We start from the raw sequence: 16,199 nt of genomic DNA on the forward strand, positions 1-16,199 counted from the left end.
TCCCTCCTTCTCTCTCTTCTTCTCCTGCCTCCCTCCCCTCCCCCTCTTTTTCTCTTCCTTCTTATCTCCCTTCATTCCCCTTCCTCCTCTCCCCCTCCCTTTCTCTTTCTCTCTCTCCCTCTTTCTTTCTCTCTTCTCTTTCTCCCTCCTTCCCCTTTCTTTCCTCCCTCTCCCTCTCTCCCCCTCCATTTCTCTTTTCCTCTTCTCTCATCTCTCTCCCTGTCCTCTTTTCTTCCCCTCTCCCCCTCTCCTTCTCTTCCCCCTCCCCCCTCCCCCTCTCTCTACTTTTCTCCCCCTCTACCTCCTTCTTTCTTTTTTTTTACACTGGAGGTAACTGAGTCCCAGAAGGTGAATTGACTCACATCACCCAACTAGTCAGTTGCACCACAGCTGGACTTGAGCCAAGATTTTTTGATTCCAGTCTAAGTTTTTTCCACTCCACTAACCTGACGCAGAAAACCTGGGAAATGTGGTTGATAACTTTGTACAAAGAGAAGTGGAATTTGTTGCCCTTGGCATTAACTTTGGAATTGTTAATTTTATATAGTGCCTACTCTGTGCCAGGCAATGTGCTAAGTGCTCTTCAAATCAATAAATAAATGTTTTGTATATGTAGGTATATAGCTATATATCTATAACTATCTATCTATCTCTACATGTATATATATGTATGTGTATAAATTATATATGTATGTGTATAAATTATATATAGTATATATACATATGTATACATATATATATATGAAATCTCACTTGATCCTCACAACAATCCTAGGAGACAGATGATATTATTATCCCCATTTTACAGTTGAGGAAACTGAGGCTGGAAGAGGTTAAGTGACCTGCCCAGAGTCACACATCTGTTATTAAGGTTAGATTTTAACAGGTCTTCCTGACCTGAAGCCCAGTTTTCTATCCATGGGGCTACCTAGCTGCCTGGGGGCTTTTCATTTTAATAATTATGGGACAGAAACTCCTTTTACCATGCCTTACACCCATTCCTCACTGTGGTTTGGAAATGATATGTGTGCAGTCACAGTGGCACAGTGAAAATATCAGTGGCTCTAAAGTCAAAGGACCTGAGTTCAAATCCAACCTCCAATGCTTAGAACTTGTATGATCATGGACATGTTGCTTAAATTCTTTGGGACTGCAGTGTCTTCATCTATGAAATGAGGTGGTTGGACTAAGGGGTCTTCCAGCTCTCAAGCTATGATCCTCTTACCTCAGCTGAAAAGGACCTTAAAAGTCTTCAAATCTAATATAGCAAAGGTAACTGACACCCAGAGAGAGAAGTGACTTGCCCAAGATGATGATGATGATGATGGCGATGATGATGATGGTGATGATGGTGATGGTAATGATGATGATGATGGTGATGATGATGATGGTGATTATGACAGCAGCATATATATAGCACTTTACAGTTTGCTAAGCACTTTACAAATATTATCTCATTTGATTCTCACAATGACCCTGTGAGGTAGATACCATTATCATCCCATTTAACAGTTGAGAAAACTGAAGTAAATAGGTTAAGTGACTTGTCCAAGGTCACACAGCTAATAAGTGGCTGAAGCCAGATTTGATCTCAGGTTCAAATAAGCAATTTAGGCTGAATCTGAACACAGGTCCTCTGGTTCTAGATCAAATTCTCTTTCTAAATCTCTTTCTGTGATGCCTCTGATGCAAATATCACTTCCATTTTAGAACCCAAGCAGTGACCCTTTGGTTTTTGTCCTCATGTTTCCCTGTGCCTAGCACAATGTGCGATATACACTGAAGCTAGGGGTCATAGTGAAGAGAATGCTGGGCTTGGGATCAGGAAGACCTGAGTTCAAATCTAATCTCAGACACTTACTAGCTGGGTGACCCTGGGCATATCACTTAACCTGTGCCTCAATTTCCTCATCTGCAAACTGGGGATAAAAACAGCACTTATCTCCCGGCGTTGTCATGAGGATCAAATGAGATACTAATTGTAAAGAGCTTAGCACAGTGCCTAGCACATATATAAATATTGGTTGTTATATGAGCTACATAGGAGATGCTTAATAAATGCTGGATGAGTGAAAGAAACTGGGGCTTACAGATGGCATTGCAAAGTGGAAAGATTTCTAGCTTGGAAATCTGGAGGACCTGGGTTCAAAACCCAGCCATGCCACTTGCTACCTGTGTGACACTAGACAAATCAGTCAATTCCTCATCTATAAAATGAGACGATTGGATTGGTTGACCACTAAGGTTCCTTCTAGCTATGAAGGGAAGTAACTTGGCCAAGCTCTCCACCACCGCTCTCCACCACCACCCCCCTCCACCATCACCCCCCACCAGTGAGTCCATTGATCAACCAGCAGGCACCAATTAAGTGCTAACTACGTGCCAGACACTCTGCTAAACACTAGGAATACCAAAAAGGGCAAAAAGTCCCTGCCTTCAAAGAGCTTACCATCTAATGGAGGAGGCAGCACTTATGTAAATGGGAACATACAACAGCCATACTGATTACATGGAAGCAATCTGAAAGGAGGAGGCATTAGGTTAGTGGCCAAGCCTGGGCTTGAACTCACGTCTCTGGACTCAGTTACCTACTATGCTATCTCTCATGAGCAAATGTAGTAACATTTACTGAACCAGACATGGCCTGGTGACCAACCCCAAATGGAGGGCAGTTTCTTCTCCCCCCCACCCCAGGTTCTAACTGGAAACTTTGTCAGCTCCTACCTACGATGCCCCTTGACAGCTGTAGGAAGGTGGCAGCCAATTATCTGCCCTTTCCAAGCTCTAGAAAGGTGACCGTGGGGAACAGCAGGTGATAAGATGGGCAGGAAATACTCATCTGTATGTAGCAACAGGACACATGCTACCTACCCATCTGTCTGTTAGCTTCATTTCCTGTACTTATGGACTCTGGGTGAGTCCCCTTTATTTCACTCCTATTCCCCTCTGGTATACTCCACTTACTCAATGGCATCTTATAATATAATAATTCTGCCCCATATCCCCCTCAAATGTCAGCCCCCAAATACATACACCCAGGTTCAAGGTACATTTTGAGTTGGCTTCAATATTCAAAAATTCAAAATTCAAAATCACAGCTGACAAAGCCCTAATGAGTCTTTTTTACCAGGCAATAGTGAATAGCGGATAGAACACCAGATTCTGGATTTTGAATTCAAATTCTGCCCCTCACTTACTAGCTGTGTGACCCTGGGCAAGTCATGTAATTTCCCTCAGTCTCAGTTTCCTCAGTTGTATAATGGGGTGATAATACTAGTACCTATCTCACAGGGTTGTTGTAAGGACCAAATGAGATGAAATATCTGTAAAATGCTTTACAAAATGTAAATTGCTATGTGTACTATCTATTATTACCACATGAAACCAGAAGATATATTAATTCAGAACAGAAGGCATCTAATTTTAAAAATACTAGGTAAATAACAAGGAAAATCCTCGCACACACCCCCATACACACACAAGCACACACTTCTACAGATTTCCACAGCCCTAGTGGGAGAGGAAACCTACAGAGAGAACACACATGGCTTAGGAACACATATAGGAGAGTGAACACACGTGGTCCAGGCAAACTCAAGCTTCTAGGGTTGTGTCCCAACTGAAATCCTCCTCCGGAAGGGTGGGCACAATCTGGCACACATCTTAGATTTAGGGAGAGAAGATTTCAAAGAGTTCTCAAAGAGAATAGTTAGGATCCCATAGAGTAAAGTGTTATTAGTAAGTCAGCCCAAGAGGGATGGGATATTCTCAAGGATTAAATTCTGAAGACACAAAGAGAAACATTTCTGTTAAGGAAGAAATAAAGAAGATTTTTGTAACAGATTGATTTAGAATTCACAGGCAATTCAATGACCAATTTATGTTTTTTAATGTACTAAAGAGGGAAAGAAGGGCCATTAACTGAGGATGAATACAAAATCATGACATGATTCCATAAGAATAATGTCAGTAACACTAAAGCTCAGAATGCTAAGTGTTGCAATAATTAGTTCCTTTATGTTTAGGGGGTGATATAATGGTCCCTCGTGTCCACGTGGTTCCCTCTTGCACTACTTTGGGGAGATTTTAGATGAAAAATTAGGAACACGATCACAATTGCTCTGAGTCCCCAGTTAGGAAAAAAAACATTTTTCTCAGAGGTTTAATTCTGTTTTACTTTATATTAATATCTATCTCTAATTAATTCCTTGCCTCTTTCAGTTAAGGCAAAATTCAGTTTATGAGAAACCTTTGGGTTAAACTAAGAAAAATATTAAATTCCAATGTCTCTTGATTAGCATTGGGAGGTGAAATTTGGAAAAAGAGCAGGATTTTTTATTTTTTCTTTTGATTCTTTTTTAGAATGTCTCTCATTTAGGCGCAGCTAGGTGGTGCAGTGGATAAAACTCTGGCCTTGGAGTCAGGAGGACCTGAATTCAAATCCAGCCTCAGGCACTTGACACTTACTAGTTGTGTGACCTTGACTTAACCTACTTAACCCTGATTGCCTCATCCAAAAAAAAAAATCTAATATGAAAGTGAGAGCAATGGACTCTCCTAATTATCAACTGTAAGAAAAGAAATAGATCCAATAGAATGTCTCTCATTTGTTTAGCCAGTGGATACAACTGATAGCATCTTCTTGAGACTTCCACTCAGAGATCTAATGGCCTTTCTCCATATCTCCCTTCTTTGACACCATTCAGTCACACCTTTCTCTTTCTATTTTTGAGGTTCTCACTAGCTCAGTTATGTATGTCTCCACTCCTTCTTCTCCACTGCCAAATCTTCAAGGGTCCTCTCTGGTTGTGAAATACATTCTTATACAAACTCCTCAGGGTGTGGCTGAGCCCCTCACTAGATGCCTTTGATTGATGCAGCAACCTTTGGTGGCCTCGTTCCCACCGAGTTCTGGTTGATTAATTCATTCAAGAATTGTCCTTTTTAAACAAAGGTAATTACTTTTAAGTAGGAAGGAGTAATCAGTAGATTCTTACCATAATACTAGGAAGGCCAAAATGGTTTTTAGCTATAGTATGGAGAAGAGGAGATTCAAAGAATAAATGAAACCACTACCAGTGGTGCTTGGGGTGATGATGGACAACAGATAGGAAACAGAGCTGCTTACCATTTATTTAACTTCTTCGCGGTTGTTGGGTTGGCTTTTTTTTTTTTACTAGGTGGACTATTTGATCTCTAGGGGGTCCTCCCACCCTGAGATTCTATGATTTGGTAACCCTTCATATCCCAAACTAATACATAACTATCCTCTAAGACATTAGATCAGATGATTGTAAACCACACAATCTAGGGCAGAGTACGTGGTCATTATGAGTTGACAGAATGATAGGGTAGCCAAAGAAAGTAATGGAATCATGCTATTCCTGGAGAGGCATTTAGAAGAATAGGTTATGATCATGCAATCCTATGCTCAGGTCCGACTGCATGTGTATTGTGTGTAGACCTCAAGTATACATTTTAGGGTGATGTTGACAAGCTCAGCCCTACCCAGAGAAGGAGTGTGACCAGAGTTCGTGAAGTACCACTCTCTGAGAATAAAACCCACACTAAAGATGACATGAGCTTTCTTTCTGTAAGATCAGCCAGCTACAACTATCCTATTGATAAGCAATCCATCCTCCAATGGAATTTGGCCATGGTTAACTGAGGAGATTAAGCTATATCCCTATAAGTCACTGGGAAGCTGCCAACTTCAATCATAAAATAATGAGTACTCTTTAGAACTGTACAAAAGCATATAGAAATGAAGAAGTGTTCTGAGGTGTCCAGTGCTGGCTTGAGTAGAGATGGGGGAAAGAATATTAGAGATGAGGAATTCTTCAGTGTTCCACCAGTTCTAGTCATCGGAGATCCAATGATTGGTGTGATGGAGTGGAAAGAATAGTGGACTTGGAATCAGAGAACTAGAATTCATATCCAGGTTCTGAATTTACCAGTGTGATCAGTAACAAGTCAATTAATCCCTCTTGGCCCCAATTTCCTCTTCCATAAGACACGTGGTGAACACAGTGACTATCTTTGATTCTAGAGGACCAATGATGGAACATGCTTTATGCATCCTAACTGAGAGGTGATGGATTTAGGGTTCATAATGAGACAAAAAAAAATTTCAACACGGCCGGGGAGAAAATTTGTTATGCTTGACTATGCATATTTATTTTTCTTTTTTTTAATAGGTAGAGGGCAGAGGTGAAAGAAAATAGATTTCTGTTCTTTAAAAAAATTAATTTTAAAAATGCGAAGGTTAGGCTAGATCATGTCTAAGGCATAACCTGGCTATAAATCTATTATTTTGTAATGTCATATTTCTAGGCAATCAGTACCAAGTCTTTAATCAGCAAGTGTTTGATAGATTTGATACACAACACCAATTTAGACAGAAAGTCTTTAGACAGACAGATCTTTAGCCAGATCATTAGGGTTTTATAGCTTGATGGAAAAATTCCTGAAGGACATTCAACTCTCTCTGCCCCAGTCATGCTGTTCAGTGAGCTATCTTCTTATCTGGAATTTGGTCTCCTGAATTGTAATTGTAGTAAAGATAGATAGGAACAACTTGGTTGGACTTTGGCGGGTAAGTGCTTGGACCTTAGTAGAGGAAGTATGATGAAGTGGAATGACTGGTGGATTTGTTACTGGAGGACTTAGATTCACATCCTGCCTCTGGCCCATACTGATAGGGTGGTTATTGGCAATTGACTCTAAGCCCTGGTTCTCTTATCTATAAAATGGGGGGCAGGGGAAACAGAGTAATATTATCCCCTATATCACATACTTCTTGTAGGTATTAAAAAGGATGATATATGAAAAGCATTGTGTAAACGTTACTACACTATAGAAATTTTAATGACAAATACAATTGTTGTTGCTGTTGTTGTTAACTATTCCAGAGACCGTGCTCCCTTAGCTGTTGAGCTAAGACTCTAGTCTAGACCATTGTAACTTGGCTTTCCAGTATACAACAGTCTCACATGAGCCACTAAAGTGGTTTCTTTGTGCCTGGATGTCAGGACACTGGGTCTGATCCTATCATCAGTTCTTTAAATTATATTTTTTTATTCTTTAAGTTATAATTTATTGATTCTTTTTGTTTTGACACCATTATCATTTGTTAATTCCATGTACCACCCCCACCCAGCAAACCATCCATTGTAACAAAGAATCAAAAAGAAATGGGAAAAGAAACACGGTAAAACTAGGCAACCCAGATGCTAAGTCTGACAGTACATGTATCATTCCTTATCCATATCCCTACACCATTGCAATAAGGGGGAAAAGCACATGTACTCATTTCTTCCTCAGGGCCAAGTTGTACCTCTGTAATTACATAATGTGTGGTTTCAGTTTTTTTGTTCTTTCCATTTGTTTTGTAATCATTGTGTATATTGTGTCCCTGGTTCTGCTTACTTCTCACTTCATCAGTTCATGTGTCTTCTGATGCTTCTCAGAACACTTCATATTCCTCATTTCTTATAGCATAAAAGTATCCCATGACATTCATGTCCCACATTTTGTTTAGCCATTTGCCAATTAATGGGCATTGATTTTGTTTGCAGTTCTTTGTAACCACCAAAATGCCTGCCTGCATTTCTTTTACCTCAGTGAGCTGTATTTAATGACCTCCCCCCAAGTTTGAGGCAATCCATGCAGTAGACTGCCTTAGCGTCAGATCATCTCTTTAATGTTAATGTTCTGTACCTGGCTCCATATCTGCCTTGTCCCTACTTCTCCGGTTCTTAAGGGTTTCCCGGTGATGGTTTGTTCTGATCACTTTCTTTCTCTGTATTTTAAACTCTAAAAAGTCTCCCAGATGTTATCTGTCTGCCTTAACTATGTATCTCCCACTTGTCATGGGTGGTTGTGAGAATCATAGGATCATAGATTTAAAGGTGGAAGGGACCTTAGAGATTTTCATAGACCCCTTTGGCAGTCCAATAAAATCTATGGACCCCTTTTCAGAATCATGTTTTCAGATGCACAAAATAAAATATATAAACTATCAAAGGAGGCTAATTATATTGACAGTATAAAAATTTGTTGAAGCCACATTTCACAGACCCCCAGTTTAAGAACCCCTGACATAGTCCAACTCCCTCATTTTACAAATGAGGAAATTGAGGTTTGGAGATGTTAAGTAACTTTCCCAAAGTTATACAGTCAAGTATCAGAGACTGAATTTGAACCCCAGATGGCTCTGAATTTTTTGAGCATTCTGTCAATACTAAAGCACTGTTTAAAAGTCTGCTTTGATGACCCATCTTTTGTTACCTCTGTTCTTTTGTTTTCTGTTGGCCTCCTGGCCTGATCCAAGACTTAAGAACAGAGTATCTTTGGCACATAGCAAATGTCAAAGGGCTGCTTCCATCGAAGAAACTGAGGATCTTCCTTGGAGAAGGGAAGGTTCAGAAGATACACGAGAGCTCCCTAGTTGAAGAGCTGTCTGTCATATGGAAGAGGGATTCCCCTTGTTCTGCTGACCTCAGAGGTCAGAATTAAGAACATAGGAGTGGGGGGGGGGGTTGCAAAGAGGGTGATTTGAGCTTAATTATAAGACAAAGTTTCATAACAATAAAGATGACCGAAAAAAACAAACAAAAAGTGAAAAGAGAACTCAGTCTTCACTGGGTCAGGCTGCTGGCCAAGAATCCATTCTCCCACCCAAGACAATTATTCTGTGGTCTTACCTGGCCCTAGACGGAGACAGGGTAGAAAGCTCCATGGGGTACATTGAAGGGAACTTTCTAACACCATGGCCTAAATATACTTTTTAGTGATGTGAAATTCCACACTGCATAGAAATTAAATCAAATGCCAAGATACCAGATGGTGGATTTCTGTTTTCTAACTGTGTAATCTTGGTGAAGACACTTCCTCTCTCTAGTCCTTGGTTCCCTCATTTTTAAAATAAAGAGGTTAGGTTAGATGAACTCCAAAATTCCCTTCCAAATCTAAAATCTATGATCCTAAGATGGGTAAAAGTGGACAACAGTCTACGTGAAAAAAAATCTAGGGGTCTTGGTGAACTGTATGCTCAATATGTCAACATTGTGATGTGGCCGCTGGAAAAAAAACTAATATAACTTTAGTCTCATTAAGAGAGATGCTGTGTCCAAAGCTAGGTTGTTGATATTGTCACTGCCTTTGGCCACGGTCAGACAACAGAGGGAGTGTTTTATCCAGTTCTGTGTCCTGTGTTTCAGAAAGGACAGTGACAACCTGGAGATTCTCCAGAAGACTATAGAGCATGTTGTATGATGATCAGCTGAAGAAACTGGGGAAGAAATTACCTGGGGATGGGGGGAAGGAACAAAAGCTCTTTTGAAATATTTGAAAGACCGTCATGTAAAAGAGGGGTTAAAACTCGCCCTGCTTCGTCCAAGAGGTCTAAACTAGAACTTATGAGTACACGGTAAGGGAGGCAGAATTTGACTTGATAGAAAGAAAAACACAACTTCCCTACAAATTGCTGCCTAAAAGTAGACCGTAATGAGTTCGTCATCACTGTAGAGGCTCGGGAGAACAGAATGACAACCGCCCCAACCCCATATAATATCAAGGATATTACATGAGGGATTCTTATTCAGACTTGAGATGAGCTAAGTACATTGAACTCTTCTGTTTATTCCCTTTGTGACCTAGGGAAAGTCACCTGATCTCCCTAGGACTCAGTTGCCTTCTCTGTAAATGAGAGGCTTGGACCGGATGGCTTCTGAAGCCGTTTCCTGCTGGCTCTGGTCCAGGATCCTGTCATCCTATGTGCTCTGGTCTTCCTCCCGTCTCTGAGATTTGGTGTCTCAAGGACCCAGCATCACAGCTGATCACTTTTTTTCCATTTTGAGGTGTCTTTTGAAGTCATTATGTGAGATTCCATAAGGTCATCATACTGTCTTGTCAGCATAGATCCCATTGCAGCTGTGATTTCCTGCTCCCTCTCAACATCAAGGGAGCGGCTGTACCAGTCCTAGTGAGAGTCATCAATCATCCCAACTCCAGCCCTAAGGCCTTGAAAATTAAAACCCATAAATCTGGGCCCCAGCTGCCAGGGCAAACAGGCCTTGGCTATTGCTTTGTAGCAATGATGTTAATGCTTTATCTAAACCCCTGGAATCTGTGTTTGGGGGATTCTCCTAACTCCTCTCAAAGAGGAGAAGTGCAGCCTGGGAAGTTTTTACAAATTAGCTTTCCCAAAACAGGCAAAGTCTTGCAAAGAACTAGCTGTGCTGTGGAATCCTAGGGCTAGTCAGCTCTCCTTTCCTTTGGGATGGGATTTCCATTGACCGTATTGGCTATGTAAAGAAAGTAAAGTTAGCCTGGGTATTGGGGAAAGGGTGGTGAACCAGGAGTGAAAAGACAGAAATTCTAATCCTGGCTCTGCTAATTTCTAACTGTGTGACCTTAGGGAACTCACTTCCCCTCTCTGTTCATCAGTTTGTTGATCTGTAGCACAGTACCTGGCACCCCACAGGCATTTAATATGTTTGTTGGTTGATTGATTGATAGATTAAAATGGTAAGTCCAGAACCTTGGATAATCTGTCAAGTCTTCCTCCTCCAAAGTGGCTAAATTCTCTTCAATTAGTTAACTCTGTCAAAAATACAGAAGGATGTGAAGTCAAGAGGACCTGAGTTCAAATCCAGTCTCAGACCTGACACTTGACACTTACTAGCTATGTGACCCTGAGCAAGTCACTTAACCCCAATTGCCAAAAAAAAAAAAAAAGAATACAGAAGGATGCATTCCATACTGGGAGGGAGGTGAGACCCAGTGATCTCCAAGGCTCTGCCCAACTTTAATATTTATATGGTGAATTTTAGCATGCAAAGCTCTTTCTCATCCATTATTTCCATGGAGTGTAAGCTCCTTGAAGGCAAGAACTGTCTCAATTTTATATTTGTCTATTCATCTCCTAGCACAGTGCCTGACTGAGAGCAGATGACTACAAAACGTGCATTGACTGATGGATCTCCGATGCCTAGTACAGTGCCTGGCACATAGGAGCTTCATAAATGTGTGTTGATTTATTTATTGATCTCCAATGCCTAGCACTGTGCCTGGCAATTAATGCTTCATAGAGGTGCGTTGAGTGATTGGTTGACCTTCACCGTCTAGCACAAATTCTAGCATCGCACAGCTGCTTGATGAATGTGTTCGTTGGTGTATTGCTCTTCAATGCCTGGCCCGGTGCCTGGCACATAGGAGTTTCATAAATGTATTTTCATTAATTTATTGATCTCCAATGCCTAGCACTGTGCCTGGCACATAGTGAATGCTTACTGAACAACTGTGGAATTATTTCATTCAGTCATCATAATGTACCTGTGAGATTACATTAACCTGGAAAAGAAAAAACTTGTAGGGGTGAGTAAATGAGAAGTCTCTTAGAGATCTGTATTGATGGGGAATTCCCTACTTCTTCAGACAACTCATTGTTTTTCTAGAGATGCCCTCATCCCTCCATGCCCAGAATGTCCTCCCTCCTTCCCTTCACCTCATAGAGTCCTTTTCTTTCTTTAAGGTGCAACTCAGCCACCATCTTCCTGTATGAAACCTTTTCTGTTTCTGTCCTCCCTCCCAGATTACTATGTATATAACTACTTTGGATATATTTGTATTTGTTTACTTTATGTGTATCCTGCATATTTACAAATATGTATTTTATATGTGATTGTTGTCTCTCCGATTAGACTGGAAGCTCTTTGTGAGTAGGGATTGTGATATTCTTTGTACTTGTAGCCTCAGTGCCTGGCACAGTAGGCATTTAGTAATTGCTGTTTGTTTGAGGATTAATTTAGTTTGTCTTCGAGCACTTGTGCAGCACATTAGGGGGAACGTCATCATCTGCCACGTGTTGCAGCTGCCTGATGCCTGCCATTGCTTTCCATGGTTCTCTTTCATGTGTTTTAAATATGTTTTTGTTGATGTCTGTTGTGGTTTTTTTTTTAGCATCTCCATAATTTCCCTGAGTATCACTCCCCCCCCCACCCAGAGCTATTCCATACAACAAATAGTGTTTTTAGACAGAAAAAAAAGGGAGGAAACAGTATAACTGTTTAATATATCAACAAAGTCTGAAAATATGTACAATGTTCAATAATTGTGTGCCTTCCACCTCCGCAAAGCCTTGGGAGGCAGAGTGTCTTCTTACATCTTCTCTGAGCCATATTTATTCTTTATAATTTCATAACTAACTTTCAATATTTTGGTAGTGATTTCTATTTCCATTGTTTTCAATTTATATCTTCTTTTATTGGCTCTATTTACATCACTTACGCATCAGTTCTTGCAGATCTTCCCATGTTTCCCTGTATTCATCATATTTGTTATTTCTTACAACTTAGTCATATTCTATCACATTCATGTACCACCATTTGTTTAGCCATTCCCCAATCAATGAACATTTACTTCATTTCTGATTCTTTGCTATTGCAAAAAAGTGCTGCTATAAGATTTTGGTGTATGTAGAGAATTTCTTCTTATCATAATTGGCTTCCTTGGGATATAATCCCGGTAATGGAATCTCTGTTTCAAAGGATATAGACATTTTTGGTCTTTTATTTTCCTAATTCTAAATTGCTTTCCACAATTCTTGTTTATTTCACAGTTCCACCTACAAAGTATTAGTGTGCCTATCACTCCACAATCACTCCAACATTGTTACCATTTTTTGTAATCTTCATCAATTTTCAGAGTGTGAGATAAAATCTCATAGTTGTTCTGATTTGCATTTCTTTTATTATTAGTGATTTATAGCATTTTTCATGTGGTTGTGAATAATTTTAAATTCTTTTGAGAACTGTTTTGTTTTTTTTTATCCTTTGGCCATTTATCTATTGGGGAATGGCTATTGGTCCTATGTAAAGTTGTTATCTGTTTACATGTAAGATAACAAATCCTTATCAGATACATTTGATACAGAGGTGTTTTTGTTTTTTTGTTTGTTAGTTTGTTTTTTCCTATTTAACCATGCCCCTCTTATGCTGGGAGCATTAATTTTGCCTGTTCAAAAGCTTTTCAATTTCCTATTCTCTAAATACCTTACAGGAAATTCAAGTAGGTCCATTTCCTTGCCTGTTGTAGAAAAGAGGGCTCAGAGCAGCTGGCTCAGTAGTCATAAGGCTAGTTGGAAAGAACAACTACACAGATATTAAGGGGACATGGTCATTGAGTTATCAAGGCTCAGCTCTGAATGTAAAGAGCATCAGGGGTTTACCCATTCTGCTCAACAGATTAGAACATTTCCAGCTAGTTAGATTCTCAGTTAGAGAAACTTCTAAACAGGAGGAACAGGGCATCATCTGCAAAGTAAGCATCCAGGGTAGCACTTCCTATGGAAAAAGAACATTCCTCTGCTTGCAAACTCTCTCAAGCCCACTCCTCTCCCTGTCTCTTCACCTTCTTTTCTCTTTCTTCCTCAACCTTATCTCCCGCCACCTCTCTCTCTTCCTCCTTTCTCTTCCCACCTTTGTCTCTTCTCTCTCCTCCTATTTCTCGCTCTTTCCCCCTTTCTCTCTCTTCTCCCCTTCTCCCTCTCTTCCTCCCCTCTCTCCTCCTTTTTCTCTTTTCTTCTCTCTCTCTCTCTCTCTCTCTCTCTCTCTCTCTCTCTCTCTCTCTCTCTCTCTCTCTCCCTCCCCCTCTCCCTCTCCCTCTCTCTCTCCCTCTCCCTTTCCCCCTCTCTCCCCCACCTCTCTCTTCCTCCTCCCTCTCTCCCCACCCCCTCTATCCCCCATTTGTCTCTCTTCTCTTCTCTCCTCTTCTCTCTCCCCCCTCCCCTTCTGTCTTTTCCCTCTCTTCTCCCACTCTCTCTTTTTTTTCTTTTGCCCCCTTATCTCTCTTTTCCCCTTCTCTCTCTCTCTTCCTCCTCCCTCTCTTCCCTTTCTTTTTCTTCTCTCCTTTCTCTCTCTTCTCTCACCTCTCTCCCCACCTCTCTCTTCCTCCTCCTTCTCTTTCCATCCTCTCTCTCCTCCATTTGTCTCTCTTCTCCCCCCTCCCTTCCTGTCTTCTCCCATATCTTCCCCTTTTATCTGACTTCACCTTTCAATGCTGTGGGCAACTCTCTAAGACCATCACTTACAGGGCAGGCACTAATCTGCCCTTCTAGAGATCATTGTTCACCTGAAGCTCTCTATGCTATTGAAATGATAGATTCAGTAAAAACAAACAAACAAACAAATAAACAAACAAAACAACAACAATAACATTAATGGAGGACTTTAAGTTTCACAAAGTGCTTTCTTCCCAATGGACTTAGGAGTTAGGTAATGCAATTATCATTATCTTCATACTATGGATGAGGAAACTGTGATATGGAGATGAATGCTCAGTTGTCATTCATATAGTGAGTGTTTTATATTTTCTGTTTATATACTGAGCGTTTTATATGGGTCATCTCGTTTGAGTCTCACAACAAACCTAGGAGGTAAGTACTGTTATTATCCCTATTTTTCAGATGAGGAAACTGAGGCAAACAGGGGTCAAGTGACTTGCCCAAGACCATATAGCTAGTAAGTATCTGAGGCTGGATTTGAACTCAGGGTTTCCTGGTTCAGGGCTTTATCCATTGTGCCCCCAGCTGCCTCCAGCCCAGTGCCAGGATGGATCTGAATTTGGGAAATTCCATTTGTAAGAAAGAGGTTGTGAAAACAGCTATGTAAAGTAAAAACTCCAAACAAAAGCTGCCTGGAGGGTAGTGGGACAATGGGATGCATTGACGGGCACTACAGTGTTATAGATATCCTACTGGACTTGGAGTCTCAAAACCTTCAGATCCCATCTCTGATGTTTACTGACTTAGGAGCATGGATGAGCCATCTCGCTTCTCTGAGCCTCAGTTTCCCTATCTGCCAAATACAGGTGATGGTACTGATGCTTCCTTCTTTACCTTGTGTATGAGGGAAAAGGCATGTAGGTCTTAACATGCTTTAGAATACTAATAATAATTACATTAATTATGAATTAGCTAGCATTTGTATAGCACTTTAAGGTTTGCCAAGTACTTTATAAATATCTTACTTCATCCTCCCCACCACCCTGTGAGATTATCCCTATTTTACAAATGGGGAAACTGAAGTTTAGAAAGGACAAATTACTTATCCAGGGTCACACAGCTATTAAGAGTCTGGGGTAGTGTTGAACTGGAGTCTTCCTAACTCCTGGTCAAGCATTCTACCTACTGCACCCCATCACTGCCAAGAGAATCATAAATGTGGAGCTGGCAGGGACTTGAGAAGTCATTTAATTAAATCCAGTCTAACATTTTACAGATGAAGAAACTGAGGCCCAGAAAGGTGAAGGGACTCACCTAAGTTCACACAAGTATTAAAAGGCAGAGCCACTATTTAAACCCGGGCCCTTTGATTCTAAATGCTGTGCTCTTTCCTCTGAAAACAGCAATCATGTCCGGCTCTGGTTTTCTTTCCTCTCTAGGGTAAATGCACACCCCCCCCCACACACATATACTACACACACACACACACACACACACACACACACACACTCACACACACACACCACACAGCTTCTTCAGATCCTGAGCCAAAGGTCAATGCTGGCTTTTTTTCCAGAAAGCTCTTGAATATCTTTATTTCCATGGTAACTCTGCTCACATGCCTTGTGGACCTGCTTAGGGCCCTGACACCCAATCTCCCTGGAGTTTTGGATGACCTGTTGAGTTTAGATAGATAGATGGATAGATGAGGGATAGACAGAGAGGTACATGGATGATGGATGGATAGCTAGGTAGGTAGATAGATCAATAGATGATGGACAGATAGGGAGAGAGAGAAAAAGAGAGAGATGGATGAGTGGATGGTAGAGATAAATAGATGATAGGTAGATAAATGGACAGATAGGTACATAGATGATAGGTGGATAGCTAGCTAGCTAAGTAGATGGATACATAGATGATGGGTAGATGGATAGACAGGTATATAGATGATGGATGGATGGCTTGCTAGGTAGATAAATAGATGTAGGGAGGGAAAGAGAGAAAGAGATAGAGAGATGGGTAGATGGTAGAGATAAATAAATGATAGGTAGGTAGGTGGATAGATGGACAGATAGGTTCATAGATGATAGGTGGATAGCTAGCTAGATAGGTAGATAAATAAATAGATGATAGATGGACAGATAGGTATATAGATGATGGATGGGTAGCTCACTAGGTAGATAAATAGAGGGAG

This window comes from Vombatus ursinus, unplaced genomic scaffold, assembly GCF_900497805.2.
Source record: "Vombatus ursinus unplaced genomic scaffold, bare-nosed wombat genome assembly UNPS02003292.1, whole genome shotgun sequence".
NCBI classification, from domain to species: domain Eukaryota; kingdom Metazoa; phylum Chordata; class Mammalia; order Diprotodontia; family Vombatidae; genus Vombatus; species Vombatus ursinus.